This window comes from Mustela lutreola, chromosome 2 (assembly GCF_030435805.1).
Source record: "Mustela lutreola isolate mMusLut2 chromosome 2, mMusLut2.pri, whole genome shotgun sequence".
Classification (NCBI taxonomy): domain Eukaryota; kingdom Metazoa; phylum Chordata; class Mammalia; order Carnivora; family Mustelidae; genus Mustela; species Mustela lutreola.
In genome coordinates this window covers 102,321,552-102,337,124 of record NC_081291.1, presented here as the reverse complement: position 1 = coordinate 102,337,124, position 15,573 = coordinate 102,321,552, and the positions used below count along the sequence as shown (strand labels likewise).

Genomic DNA, 15,573 nt, shown 5'->3' with positions numbered 1-15,573 from the left:
AAAAAAAAAAAAGAAGAAGAAAGAAAGAAAAAGAAAGAAAGAAAGAAAGAAAGAAAGAAAGAAAGAAAGAAAAGAAAAGAAAAGAAAAGAAGTAAAAGGAGTAGGCTTCTCTAAGAAATATTGGTTCTTCTTCAGTTCATATTTTAAATGGTCCCTGTGTCTGCATGACCATCAGTCATGGACGGCACAGTAGAGAGCTCACTCGAGAGAAGGGTAAACTAAAGTGATACTTAACTTCTAACTTAATAATTCTATCTATTAATATTTACAATACATACAATACACACAGCTATCTAGTAATGTTTGCAATACAATCGTAGAATCTCCAAACTTCCGAGAGTTTACCCAAAAGATGACTTATTAGTTAACAAATAACAAAACTATATAAAAATCTTTCCAAGATGAATGAAACACATATAGCAGCAAGCTTAAAAAATTGATAACCAATAAACTACCAACATCAGTGATAGCACATTTCAGATTCAACAAAGTAAACATATGATTCCAAACTTGTTATCCTTCCAATCTTTAGTGTTACCTGGGAACACTAAACCCAAATTCGGAAGATTGTGATCTTTGAATTTAAAGTGGCCCATTTGCTTAAGGGTCTGCACTTACACATTCTGAGAAACTGTCATTTCTTTCAGAAAGCATCTGACATTTGCCATTTCCTTTAAACTTTACTTAGAAGAAATAAAATGAGGTAATACTCTAAATGTAAAAGTGGCTTGAAGAGTTAGGTCCATATGCTTTTTCCTATTTATGCAGAGGAGGGAATCTAATACATAACAAAACTAACACATTTTAACAAATGGCAGCATGATCTGTGAAAGCACCTGTTTATGCAAAATATTGACATAAGAGCATAAATAAAATGTGCTCTACAAAGTAAAATAAAATATGCTGGGACATATAGAACACAGCCAATATGACTAAGCTTTTTAAAAAAACAAAACAAAATAAAAAACCACTGGATTTTTTAAAGCTTCCATTTCACAAGAGGGTTGAGGGAGGGGAGCCCTGCACACTCAAAGGCTCACTTCCCTGTGGCGTTTCTGTAACCAAAAGCAATGCACGTAAGACTTCTGGGAACCCTTAAAATATGCATTTATTAAGCTGAATTTGCAATTTTCAAGTTGATGGTGCAGAAACATTGAGATGTAATTTTGCAGCTCCCTTCACATGCCTTTATCTGGAAGAGTCTAAGGGTCCATCACCACACAGACACGTTGCTAGTTGGAAGAAATTTTCCAGTAAAACAAGATGTCACTCTTCCTACTCTTCAGCCATAGGAGTAAAAGATAGCTTCTTTCGAAGAGTGTCTTAAATAGCTTTCCTCAGATCTGGTTTAAGGTGGGAAATAATCTCAAATAAGCCTTGAACTGGTCGGCTAACATTTTAATGCAAGGGGTTGGTGTTCTTAGGAAGGACAGCATTTGTAAACCAATCTCTGCGATTCATGTATTGGAAACAAAATATTGTATTTGTCATCATACTTGAGTTGCACTTTCACTGTGCATGGCCTATTTGCATACAAACAAAAGAGATTATTTTTAAAAGAGGTTTTCTGTGTTTTTGTTTTGGTCCTTTGGGATGACTGTGGTAAGTAAGGAGCGAGCCATTTTCATATCTTGGATTTCACACATTGTTTTATGTCAGCCTTCACTTCCTCTTCCTCACCACCCACTTCCAATTCATTGGTAGCCAGTTTTGGGGTCTCTGTCACCTCTTGTCTGGACTACTGCAATAGCCTCCTGGCTGTTTCCCTTTCACTATTCTTTACCCTATCTCTACCCTTCACCAAAAGCAATCTGATTATGAAACTTCCTTGCTTTGAAGACTTGCTCCCTTTTCCCTCCGTACTTCTTAGGAAGACACAGAAAGCCATTCAGAGCCAGAATCCAACTTCTCTCTTCTGCTTTTTTTTTTTTTAAGATTTTTATTTATTTATTTGACAGAGAGATCACAAGTAGACAGAGAGGCAGGCAGAGAGAGAGAGAGGAGGAAGCAGGCTCCCCGCTGAGCAGAGACCCTGATGCGGGGCTTGATTCCAGGACTCTGGGACCATGACCTGAGCCGAAGGCAGAGGCTTTAACCCACTGAGCCACCCAGGCACCCCCTCTCTTCTGTTTTTATCAGTCAACCCACATAACTTACCTTGTAGTCACACTTGAACTGTTTCACTGTCCCTTGGCCCTTCTAGACCTTTCAGGACTTTCTACATTCTTTGCCTTTGCACAAGCTATTCCTTCTGCCTGGGATGTCTTTCTTGCTTTTTCTGTATGGAAAACTCCCCTGTTACTTTGAGATTCAGATCACTTCATAGCTCACAGCTGGAAACTTCCCTGCCATCCTTCCCTCCTTTTTCACCATATCTGTATTTTCTCCCTCCCAAGTCACGTCATTTATTCTTTCATTACAACAGCTTCCTCCTTGTGTTAAAATTTCACTACTCACAGAGATGTCCTGTCCTGACTTCCACAAGGGCAGGAAACATGTTTAATTCCTTTTGCATTCCTAATACTTAGTGCTGGTCTAGTAAATATTAAAGTTAATATTGTTAACTGATCACTTATTTTTTTTTAAGATTTTATTTTTATTTATTTACTTGAAAGAGAGAGAGACAGAGAGAACACAAGTGAGGAGGAGAGGGAGAAGCAGGCTCCTGCTGAGCAGGGAACCCAACGTAGGGCTCTACCCCAGGACCGTGGGGTCAGGACCAAAGGCAGACGCTTAACTGACTGAGCCACCCATTCACCCCTAACTGATCACTTATAAACTAGCTATTCTGCTAAGTACTTTTCGTGCATTACTTCATTTAATCTATACAATAAATGTACAAAGTTTTACAGATAAGGAAACTGAGTTTCAGAGAAGTTAGGCCACTTGCCTAGGGAGATAGTGCTTGTGATCTCAAGGTTTTAGCAGAATATAGAATTGAATCTATTTTCATTTCTAGCTGATAACGCTATATGACTATCATTAGAATGTCAGTGTACTTTTTTGATGTGGTTTGGCTCTTTTTAAGTAAATCTCTCCATCTACCTTTTACTAATTTTGCAACCTTGAGTAAGTTACTAAACCTCTCTAAACCTCAATTTCCTCATTTTTTTCAATGGGGAAAATAATACCTAATTTATATGGTTATTATAAAGATTCAGGGACAACACCTATATAAGGTTCCCAGCCCCACCGCTGCCCATCACAGCAATCACTTATTCCTTCCTGCTCTCTGCCGTGTATTTCGTATTCCTCCATTCACTCACTTAATCCTTACCCTCTGAAAATGGGGAATTCTTAAACCTTCTAACAGATGAAGAAACAGGCTTAGAGAAGTAAGTAACCTGCCCAAAGTTCCTTTAATCCAAGGAGATGTTTTTCCGGAGGTATCCCAGAACTAAATAAGACCCTCAGATCAATACCTAAGTGATGTGTAGAGGGATCACTCTGCCTCTATGTGTGAAAACACAACTCGAGGCATTATAGAGACTGAGTTTGCATTTGTTTTCTTTTTCTTTTTTTTCTTTTTTCTAACTTTTTTCCCCCGGCAACCAGGAACACTTAATAAGCCAGAGAATTCTCTTAAAAACAGAATCTTGGGTGAGTCGGCTGCATGGACATATTAATTTCTCTGCTCCCTGCTGTCTAAATTCTCTATGTCCCTCAAATTTCCACTTCTCTGCTTAGCCCTCAGTCCAGTTCCCCTCTCTCTACCAATCCACTTCCTTCCAATCCCCAAGCAAAGATCTTGGGACCACTTCCAGCCCAGTCAGCAGGGAAAAGGTCAAGGCTCTCTGCCATAGGATCTGGCGTCCTGGGGGAAGTGTCTTGCTGAGTTCACATTCTCAAAACCCCTAGCTTCTATAACTCCTAGCTCTCTCCTATCTTATTCTACTTGGTTATTCCTTCCCACCTGCTGATGTCTCACTGACTAGGACAAGGCTTTTAGACTCAAGTGCCTGCAGAGTCCTGGCAGGTAATGGAAATCAATGAGCAAAGTAGTCCACATAATAGAAGAAGAAGTAGAAGTAGAACAAGTAGAACTACCCCAATGGCAGTTGAGCAGTCTCTTCCAGATTCACCAGTTCTTAAAAACATGGGAATGTGGGTCCAGCGTTACCAGGTATTCTGATTTATGTGAATTCTCTAGATTTTTAAAATATAGGTAACTAATTATAATTTAGTTTTTTAAATTTAATTTTTAAATTTATTTTTGTATTTTAATTAATTTATTTTTATTATGTTCAATTAGCCAACATATAGTACATCATTAGCTTTTGATATAGTGTTCAAGGATTCCTTAGTTGCGTATAACACCCAGTCCTCATCACCACTTGTGCCCTCCTTAGTATCCACCATGCCTTTACTCTATCTCCCACCTCCTTCCCTTCTGTAACTCTCAGTTTGGTTTCCAGAGTCCAGAGTCCATCATAGTTTGTCTCCCTCTCTGATTTCGTCCCATTCAGTTCTCTCTCCCTTCCCATATGGTCCTCCAGGCTATTCCTTATATTCCTTATATGAGTGAAACCATATGATAATTGTCTTTCTCTGCTTGACTTATTTCACTTAGCATAATCCCCTCCAGTTCCATCCATGCTGATGCAAATGGCAGGTAGTCATCCTTTCTGATGGTTGAGTAATAATTTTTAAAGATTATAGTCTATGTGTATACTATTTTTGGCCCACCAACCTTTAGTTTTTACCCACTGTGCCAGACCCATTGCTCCCTAATCCTCAGCTTTATCACTTGGTTGTCAGAGCTTGTTTTGGACCCTGAAACTAATATATGCTCTCATAATGCTTGTTCAGAGCTTTCATCTAGAATTAGACTGGGGTCCTGAATCCTGACTCTGTATCTGTTATGTGACCTGGACAAATTATTTAACATCTCTAAAATCTAGTTTTCACTTGTGGAAAATGGGGGATAATAATATTACCTACCTCCTGGATTTGTAAGGATTAAATGAAATATTACATGATGTGATATAGTATGCCATAATGCCTGCCATGTGGTAAGAAATGTTAGCTATGTTGAGACCTTCTCCCTTAGTAGCTGCGAAGTAGGATCTCTATCTGATTCATCTTCATTTTCTCAACTTTAAATAAAATTTTATTGAATAAATGAAAAAGCTAATAGTCTTAGCTTCCTCTTTTCTAGCTCTGATTCACTACAGCCCGGAATGTGATATGCTCTTAAGCTCTCCCATCCACAATGATCTCACTCTCTTCTCAACTGTGTTGTACTAACAGAGGTCAGAGATCAAAACTGGTGGCCTGAGCCAAACCCACACCTCCAGACAATGTGTAAAAAAAAATCAGGAGATTTCACCTATAAGTCTACCTTCCTAACATCTGTCAAACAATAAGATTAGGTTGTACTGCACACAGGACAACATAATGGTGACCAGCAGTATTTTTCAACATGGGACTCATCTGCTTGTGTAATGAAGTTTCCACCATTCATGTGCCACGAGGGTCTAATAAACTATAGGCCTGCTTCACACTTCTGTTCTCTGAGGGTAACTGTAGGCATTCCACATTTGCCACTCCGGACTTAGAGATTATACCTCACCACTAGATTGCTTTTTAACTTGATTTCATTCTGCTTAGCAGAGCCATATAAATTCACTGTAGATTTAGCAATTCCAAAGGAAAAAAAACCTATTTCTGCAATCTTACCAATCTAGAGGTAACCACTATGACTATTTTGACATACTTGCTTGTTATGCTGTTTCTGTGCATTATTTTCCTTATGTTTCCATAGACTTATGAGTCCTTCTATCATTAAAAAGTCATCAACACACGCGTGCGCACACACACACACACACACACATCATCATTATCACCAACTTCATTTTTAATTTACTTAACTGTTCACCTACTATGAAAAATTTAGCTTGATTCTTATTTTTCATCATATTAAATAATGCTATAATAAACATTTTTGTATGTAAATCTTTTCCATGTCTCATTATTTATCTATATCCTTAAAGGTGAAATTATTACAGAAGAGGAATAAGCATTTTTACGATAAACAAAAGTGGTAGTTTATAGATCTTCTAGAATTAGAAGTGCAAATTTGAATACGTTACCCATGATGACTAATAAGCAAAGAGGTCTTTGTAAATTAAGAGCAGACATTAGCAGATGTAACATATTTGAAGTCCAGAAGACTAAAACAGGGCTTTCATAGCTTTGTGAAGACATAGGTAATTACCAGCTATGGAACAGGATTATATTTTAATGTTTTTGGCATCCTACCTTACATAAAATATATTTTAGGTGGCTTTCTTGTTTGGCTTTCACCTTTTTCACCTACACTGAGCCTGTCCTTCTTTTATCTATAATTAGAGATTTACTCTAGTGACCTCTGGGTTTTAAGGAAGAATCCATTTGCTAGAAGTGAATCAGGAAAGGTAAAGCTAAAGAAATTTAAGACAATTTAAAACATAGAAAATAGATTTAAAGAAAAGAATGTGAAGACTGAAATATTTTATTCCCACGAGACTTCACATTCACTATAAATTCCCAAAAGCCTCATGGCATTGGTAAGTGTTCATAGCCACGTTTTACAGATGAAGGCATTGAAGTTTAGGGGGTGAGGTAGCTTCCCCAAGGTGACACTGCTGGTAAACAGAGAACTACTTATTAACTACTTATTATTTGACACCAGCCAGACTGACTCAGAACTCTGGCACTTAGCCAAGACATACTGCCTACAGACAAATGGAAAGCAGCTACCTTGTTCTGTGGAACCTCTCAGACTTCACTGTTATTTAAAAAAAATCATCATATTTGATATATTTACCTTGAGAAATCATGTTACTCATTTTGGCGTATTTCTAGTATGTAGTCAAGGGCCTGGAATAAAGGTGTTGAATGAACTGAAAAATTATTAAGAATAGAGAAATAGGCAGTAGGCCAGAATAGGTGTTTTTAAGCACTTTTAAGCTTCTTATGGCTGGCAAATTGCTTTCCAGAAGGGTTATATTCACTCATAATCCCACAATCAATAGTATATGAAAGTACTATTCTTCTTGTACACTCATTACTATTATTATTAGAGAGAGAGAGTGAACAGGGGAGGGGCAGAGGTAGAGAGAGAATCTCACAACCTTGAAATCATGCCCTGAGCTGAAATCAGGAGTCAGACACTTAAATGACAGAACCACCCAGGTGCCCCCTCATTAGCATTATTATCTCTGCCCCAATGAAACATACATTGTTAATTTGATAAATAAAAATATTTGCATTAGCATTTCTTTAATATTTAGTGAAGACAAGCATTTGGGGTTTCTTTAAATTACTTTTTTAAATTAAGTTTTAAATTTTAATTCAAGTATTGTTAATATACAGTGTTATAGTAGTTTCAAATTTGCAATATAGTGATTTAGCAATTCTACACATTACTTAGTGATCATCATAAGTTTACTCTTTAATCTCCATCACCTGTTCCACCATCCCCCTCCCATCTCCCCTCTGGTAACCATCAGCTTGTTCTCTGTAGTTAGAAATCTACTGGGTTTGTCTCTCTCTGGGTCTGACTCTCTCTTTTTTTCCCTTTGCTCATTTGTTTTGTTCCTTAAATTCCACATATAAGTGACATCTCATGGAATTCATCTTTCTCCGACTTATTTCACTCACCATAATCCTCTCCAACTCCATCCATGTTGTTGCAAATGTCAAGATTTAATTTTTTTTTTATTATGGCTGAGTAATGTTCCAATGTATACATATATACACCACATCTTTATCCATTCATCTATCACGGGCACTTGGGCTGCTTCCATAATTTCGCTATTGCAAATAATGCTGCAATAAGCAGGGGTGTGTGTATCTCTTTGAATTAGTGTCTTTGTATATCGGAGGTAAATACCCAGTAGTGCAATTACTGGATCATAGGGAGGTTCTATTTTTAACTTTTTGAGGAACTTCCATACTGTTTTCTACAGTGGCTGCACCAGTTTTCTTTCCCGCTAAACAGTGCACAAGGGTTCCTTTTTCTCCACATTTTTGCTAACACCTGTTTCTTGTGTTTTTTACTGTAAGCATTCTGACAGGTGTGAGGTGATATCTCATTGTAGTTTTGATTTGCATTTCCCTGATAAAGAGTGACTTTGAGCCTCTTTTCACGTGTCTGTTGGTCATTTGTAGATCTTTGGAGAAGTGTCTGTTCATGTCTTCTGCCCATTTTTAAATAGGATTATTTATCTTTTGGGTGTTGAGTTATATCTTTAAATTACCTTTTTAAAAGTTTATTTTGAATTGATGTAAGATGCCAAGAAAGTTGGGAAAAAATGTATAAAGAGGTCTTGTGTACCCTTCACATTTCCCCCGCAAAGATAATGTGTTGTATAACTGGTACGACAGTTAAAACCAGGAAATGCATATTTGTATAGTCCATAGAGATTACTTAGATTTCACCAGTTTTATGTCTTATGTGCATTCATCCGTGTGTGTGTGTGTGTAGTTCTATGCAATTTTATCACATGTGTAAATTCATGTAACAACTGCCATTCATGTAACAAGGAAATGTTCCATTACCACAAGGCTCCCTTGTGCTAACCGTGGTAGATGCATACCTCCTCCTTTCTCCAGCACCCATGGCTAAATCCAATCTGTTTTTTTTTTTTCTTTATAATTTTGTTATTTCAAGAATGACATATAAATGGGATCATATGATATATAACATTTTGGGATTGGCATTTTCACTTTGCATAATTCTTTGGAGATTGTTCCAAGTTTTTGCGTATATCAATAGTTCTTTCCTTTTAGTGCTAAGTGGTATTCCATGGTACGTGTGTACCATAGTTTGTTTAACCATTCACTCGATAGATATTTTCCCCCCAGTTTTTGACTATTACAATAAGTCTGATATGAGTATTGATGTATCGGTTTTTGTATGAACATAGGTTTTTTTATTTCTCTGGATAAATACCCAAGACTGCAACTGCTGGGTCATATAGTAAGTGTATGTTTAGTTTTATAAGAAACCATCAAACTGTTTTCCAGAGTGGCTATACAATTTTACACTCTCAACAGCAAAATATGAATGATCCAGTTTCTCTGCATTCTGCAAGCATTTGATGTTTCCATTATTTTTTTATCAATCCTAATAGATGTATATTGATATCTCACTGTGGGTTTAATTTTCATTCTCATAATGGCTAAATGATGTTAAAAATCTTTTCATGATTGAATTTGAATTTGTCATCTGAATATCCTCTTTGAGAAAATATCTTTGTATATCTCTTGCCTAATATCAAATTGGATTATTCATCTGTTTACTGTTTAATATGATAAATGAAAACATCTCACTGGAGCTTGAATCGGCATTTCTTTAATACCTAGCAAAGAGGATCATTTTTTTGTCATTTATATGTATTCTTTAAAATGGCTTAATTATTAATTGCATTAGATTGCTTTTGTCATTTTATTTTAATTATGTTATGTTAGTCACCATACGGTACATTGTTAGTTTTTGATATAGTGTTCCACGCTTTTGTCATTTTGTAATTGTTGCTCTCTCTTCCTAATTACACTATAAAGATTACCTGTTGGCTATTTTTTCCCCGTATTTTACAGTTCCTTAAAACAATCAGGTTCTTGATAAAGATTTATTGTTTTCTTGGTATTGTTTTCTAGTTGAAAATAGTTGCAACATGAGGGTGATGATTTAGATTTATCTTTTGGGTATTTTTCAGATTTTATCCCATGGTTAGCTCCTGGCTGATATTGACTAATTGGTTTACTTAACTATTAATTCCTTATTATTTTTATTAGATCTTTCAGTACAGTCAAATCAGATTAATTTGATCCCCTATAATATAGAGCTGTGATATTAGATAGTATAAGCTGTGATATTAGATAGAAAATATAGAACTGAGACTATAGAAAGCAAATTTTAGACTCATTTTGACTTCAGAACTTTCTAAGAGACTGCTTTAATATTTCTTAAAGATTTTATTTATTTATTTATTTGACAGACAGATCACAAGTAGGCAGAGAGGCAGGCAGAAAGAGAGAGAGGAGGAAGCAGGCTATCCGCGGAGCAGACAGCCTGATGCGGGGCTCGATCCCAGGACCCTGGGATCATGACCTGAGCCGAAGGCAGAGGCCTTAACCCACCGAGCCACCCAGGCGCCCCTAATATTTCTTTATTCCAAATCTACTATATTGTTCTGTTTAAATTATGAGTGAGCCCCAAAATTCTGCTTGTGTTTCTTTTTTATATCACCAGATTCACTGCAGTCTTCAGCTCTGAGAAGTCTCAAATAACGACTTGCTTACAGCTTTACAAAATAGAATGGAATCTGTGTCAGTACTAAAAATCTAATTTGTAAAATAATAGCTGCAAAAATCCTTTTCTTCCTGAAAGCCTTCTCAAACCAGTTTGGTGGGGAAAAGTATCTGCTTTCCACTCCCTGTGTTTAGCAATTAAAGTAGAAGAAGGAAAACTCCAGGTCTGGCTGACTGGACTCTAGGTTGTTTCCATGTGGCTGTTACAAACAGCGGAGGTGTTTGGTCCAGAGAGGAGGTCTCCTCTCATGGCCAAACGTTTACAGGAGTGGTCCATGTGCTGTCCCTGTATTCCCAGCTCTATGATTTACTCCTTCTACTTAGCTGGGAGATCTCTGCAAAGGTCACCAAAGGCCTCAGGACTGATATTTTCAGTCATTCTCCTACTTCACCTTTCTGCAGACTTTGACACTGTGGCTACCCTCTGCTTTGTGAAATATTTCCTTCTCTTAGCTTAGGTAACATAATCCTTTATCTTCCCTCCCTCCTTATACACCCAGTTTCTTTATCTAGCCATATGCACTCTTCTCAACCAATGTATTATGCACACTCACCAAGTGAATTAGTTTGCTAGGATTGTGGCAACAAAGTACCACTAACTGTGGCTTAAACAACACAAGTTTATTGTCTCACAGTTCTGGAAGCCAGAAGTCCTAAATGAAGGTGTCAGCAGTGCTGGATACTTCTGAGGGTTGTGAAGGATGGATCTATTCTAGGCCTCTCTCCTTAGCTTGTGAATGGCCTTCTTCTCCATGTCTCTTCACATGGTCTTCTCTCTATGCATGTTTCTCTGTCTAAATTTTCTCTTCTTCATCAGCACACCTATCATCTTGGATTAGGGCACCCTCAGGACCCCATTTTGACTTTTTTATTACTGTGAAGACCTTATTTTCAAATATGGTCACATTCTGGGGTACTGGGGTTAAGACTTCAACATATCAGTTCTAAGGGAACACAATTCAATCATTAACATTTAGTCATTAGATTGATTTTTTTCTATTGTAGCTCGTGTGTTCCATGTAGAAGTTTGGTAAATACAGTTTGCTTTTCCCTGGGGATGTCCTGTTTTTGCTTGCATCTATCTCCTCCCTTGGTTTCTATGACATCACTTTTTTCCTGCTTTGCTTCAATCTCTGTAGTCATTCTGTGATGTCTATTGTGGACTCTTCATCCTCATCTCTTCCTTAAATGTCAAGGTTTTCCAGGTTCCATCCTTGGCTTCTTCTCACTCTTTCATCTTCTCTGCCCAGTGATCTCACCCACAATGAGAATTTCAGCATTCAGCTGTACTTATGATGAATACTGTTAATATCTGTTTCAACCTGTACCTCTTTTTTGAGCTTTGCACCTGTATATTCACTTGTCTACTTGGGCATCACCATCCAGTTGCTCACAGGATCTCAAATTCAGCATGTTCAAAAATGAACTCACCTTCAGTCATCTCTTCTCCCTGGCTCAAACTCCATCCACTTCCTATATCCCTCATTTTATGAAGGATGCCACTGTGTACTTAGATCTCTCCTTCCAAGCTCCACATCTTTCAGAAACCAAATCCTGTCAATTCTTGTGCTTAAACATCTTCTAAATAGCATCTTTTTCTCTCTGGTCCTACCATAACTGCCCTGGCTTCATATCCTCAACAACTCTCCTTGGATTATGCCGATAATTTCCTGAATGATCTCCTTATCACCTGAATTAGTTCTGTGCTCGGCTGTCAGAGGAATTTTTTAAAGCAAATATTAGCATATTTTTGCTATTTATCATTCTTCAAACTTAGGCTGTAATTTTGAGATAACCACTGCTGGATACCTGGGCTCTGGGTCTCCTTGGTCTAGCCCCTCCTAGTTTCCACCTCATCCTCTGTTATTACTAGCTGTCAGGCACCCTCTCATAGCTATACTTGCAGCCCCCCCCCCCATCTGTCTATTTAATCACCCAGACCTTGGGTCTTTAAACCATGTTGACCCACCATGAAACCCAGAGCTGGAGGTCTATAAAAGCCCCAGCAGATCTCTGAGCCATCTCTTCTCTTCTGCACCATCTCTGCTCCTGCCTTCCCCCCTGCACCTAAATTTGACTCCCTGTTTTCCTAGCTTCACCCTCCTTTCTAGTATTTGTCTTCCCATTGGGATCAGAGTCATTCCTTGGAAGTGGCTGGCCTTGTCCTTGGGCTCTGTCTATTTCAAGTCAGTTTCACTGGAAGCCCAGCCTGTCTTAACAGGCCCAGAGGGTACTGCACACTTTTGTTGAAGAAAACCTTCCTGAATTCTAGTTCTAGCATTGCCATTGAATAATTGTGTAATCTTGGATGAAACACTTCCCCTCTATTTCTTAATCCTAATAGTAACCATAATAAAAACAACTAGTAATAATTACTAAGTACTTATCAGAGCAAGACTCTAAGCACCTTACATGGGTTATCGCTTACAACCACTTATGACTTACCACATTTATCCCCACGGTACAGGTAAGAAACTGAGGATCACAATTTTTAAGCAACTGGTCCAGGATCACACAGCCAGAAAGCAGGGGAAGGTAGGATTCAAGCCCCAGCATTCTGGTTCCAAAGCATGGCCCCTTAACCACTGCCCTGGCCTTCCTTCCAATATACAACTCACTCTAGATAGACCCATGCCATCACAGCTATAAACTGCAGAAGTAAGCACTCTGGTCTTTCCACATAGAACATTCTATGAAAACCAGGATCTTGTGAGTATATTTTGAAGAGGAGTCAAGTGAGAAAAAAGTTAAACACAAAAGGCCAAAACCCTAAAAATGGAATTCCACAAATTATGAGTGATCACATAGTACTGGACAGCCGTCTGCTTTTCTGAGAGAAGCCAAGTATTGATTTATTTTTTAAATTATCTATTTTTATTTTTCTGCCTGCAGATGTGATCCAAGTTCAAAAGCACAAAGTAGAAAACATCTGTACTTCTGATTAACACTGTGAACATACAGGCATCATGTATAAAAGTAGTAGCACTGTAAATTCTGCTTTTTTTTCTTTAGTTAAACACATTTAAAATTGTTCTACAATAGAATTTTTAATGGTTCATGGTATTCTGTTATGGATATTCCATAATTAACCAATTATCTATTTTAAGATATTTCAGTTGTTTCTTAGATTTTCACTATTAGAAACAGTAAGAAAAATATTTATGTCACTAAACTTTTACAAACATATATAATTATGTCTTTTTTAAAAATTTTATTTATTTGTCAGAAAGAAAGAGCAAGTGAGTGAAAGAGAGAGAGCATGAGCATGGGTGGCTGCAGGCAGAGGGAGAAGCAGGCTCCCCACTGAGCAAGGAGGTTGATGTGGGACTCAATCCCCGGACCTTGGGATCATGACCTGAGCGAAGGCAGATGCTTAACTGGCTGAGCCACCCAGGTGTCCCTATGATTATGTGTTTATAATAAATTTCCTAAATTTGAACTTCTTGGTTAAAGGGCATTTACATTTTAAGGGTTTTTTATTTATATCACCAAATTTTTGTCCAGAAAGATTACATTACCGTAAGCAGGTAATAAGGGTATAAATGTTCCTCCCTCCTTAGAAACATGTAGGCTTCTTCCTTGCATGTTAGTTACTTTTTAAAAAGAAACCTGCCATTTTGATAAAGAAAAATAATATTTCATTGTTTTAGTTAGCATTTCTTTTATTTCTGATGAGTTTCCACATTATTTATTGGTCATTTATATTTTAAAATTTTCTGTTCATTATCAATTTTCAGGCATTGTGAAACAGTGAATCTTAACAAGAACAGTAGAGACAGTGGCCTATGGTTCTATAGAGGTCTGCAGGCAGCGTTAGCATAGCACATAGCAATCAAGTGGTATCACTGCTCTATTTTCACAAAAAGGATAAATTCTGAATTTTTTTCATACATGTGTATTATATCAAAATTCGACTGCAAGAAAAAAGACTCTACTTAGAAACTAAATTCTAATCTTCTGAAATAAAATCAGCAAAGCTTTTTCTGGAACCAGTAAGCACTGAGTAAATGAGGGCTACTTAGATTTTCAAAGAACAATAATAAATAATAACTGGTTCCACTGGAGGGTGGATGTGACCGCTTCCAGTAAGTCACAGCCTTGGGCGTGTGCCACACGTGAGGAAAACTTGTGGCACAGAGCAAAGCAGCAAGAAAGATTTTAGTTTCACTCCTATATGAGCAGTGTGATCCTAGCAAGTTATTTAGGCTCTTTAAGTTATCTATAAAACAGATATTATCTGTCTAAGTCATTGTGAACATTAAAATCCAATGACATATCATACATAAAGTATACAATACATCATGTATGTTCAATACTGGGGAGCTAAATGAATTATTACTTTACTTTTTTCTACTACCTCATCCTGCTCAGAATCTCCCATGGCCTGTTTGTGACTCATTTTCTGGCTTCTGCATTTTCTTCTTGCTCCTCTTTTTCCTCTTCCTTTGCCTTGGCTTCTCTTCTACCTTCTCTAACTCATTCTTCTGCCTCCGGGGCCAAAATGGCCTTGGTATATCCAAAATTTACTCTCTAGACTTTGTAATGCTTATGCAGACATTTAAATTTCTGACTCTTAAAATCAACAACTGCAACATCTAAATTATTCGAAAAACAGAGAAGCCTGCGTGTTTCAGTCATGTTTCAGTTTTTAAGCATCTGCCTTCCGGTCATGATCCCAGGGTCCTAGAATGGAGCCCCACATCTGGCTCCCTCCTCCGCGGGAAGCATTGCTTCTCCCTCTCCGACTCCCCTGCTTGTGTTCCCCCTCTCACTCTTTCTCTCTGTCAAATAAATAAATATAATCTTAAAGAAAAAGTTATTCAAAAAGTAAATTTACAAAATCAAAATTAATTACTTTAAAAAAACCCAAACCAGTAAGCTTTCTCTGCAACACAAGTAATTCTTAAATTTGAGTGGCAGTGAAACATGTCTTCAGTAGAAATTTCTTTAAAAGATCCCCTTCCTTGGACCTACAGGATCAACCTAGAGTGGATGATCTCGGAAGGGGAGAATGGCTTCCAGGACTTCATCTAAATTAAGGGCATAAATATGCCCTTAATACAAATTAGCATTCTTGAGCAGGAAGGACAGAAAACAGAGTACCATCCTCAACCTCAGCCTGCTGCTGAGGTAACTTAACTCCTTTTTGTTTTTAAGATTATATTTTTTGAGAGAGAGCACCAAGAGTGAAGTGAGAGGCAGAGGGAGAAGTAGACTGCCCGCCGAATAGGGAGACAGATGTGGGGCTCGATTTGGGGCTGAATCCCTGGACTC

The 15,573-nt window shown here is 37.6% G+C and overlaps 1 protein-coding gene across 2 annotated transcripts in view; it reads right to left on the bottom strand.

The window, feature by feature from the left end:
- The window catches only part of CD86 (CD86 molecule), a 66,366-nt gene that overhangs the window by 50,546 nt on the left and 247 nt on the right, over window positions 1-15,573 (bottom strand). The window contains exon 1 of one of the 2 annotated variants that reach the window (XM_059162816.1): window positions 2,158-2,176. The exons of the other annotated variant lie outside the window; for it this stretch is intronic. The gene's annotated coding sequence lies outside the window, so the exon portion shown is untranslated. Of the gene's footprint in view, window positions 1-2,157; window positions 2,177-15,573 lie in introns of those variants that run through there. 2 annotated transcript variants of the gene reach the window in all.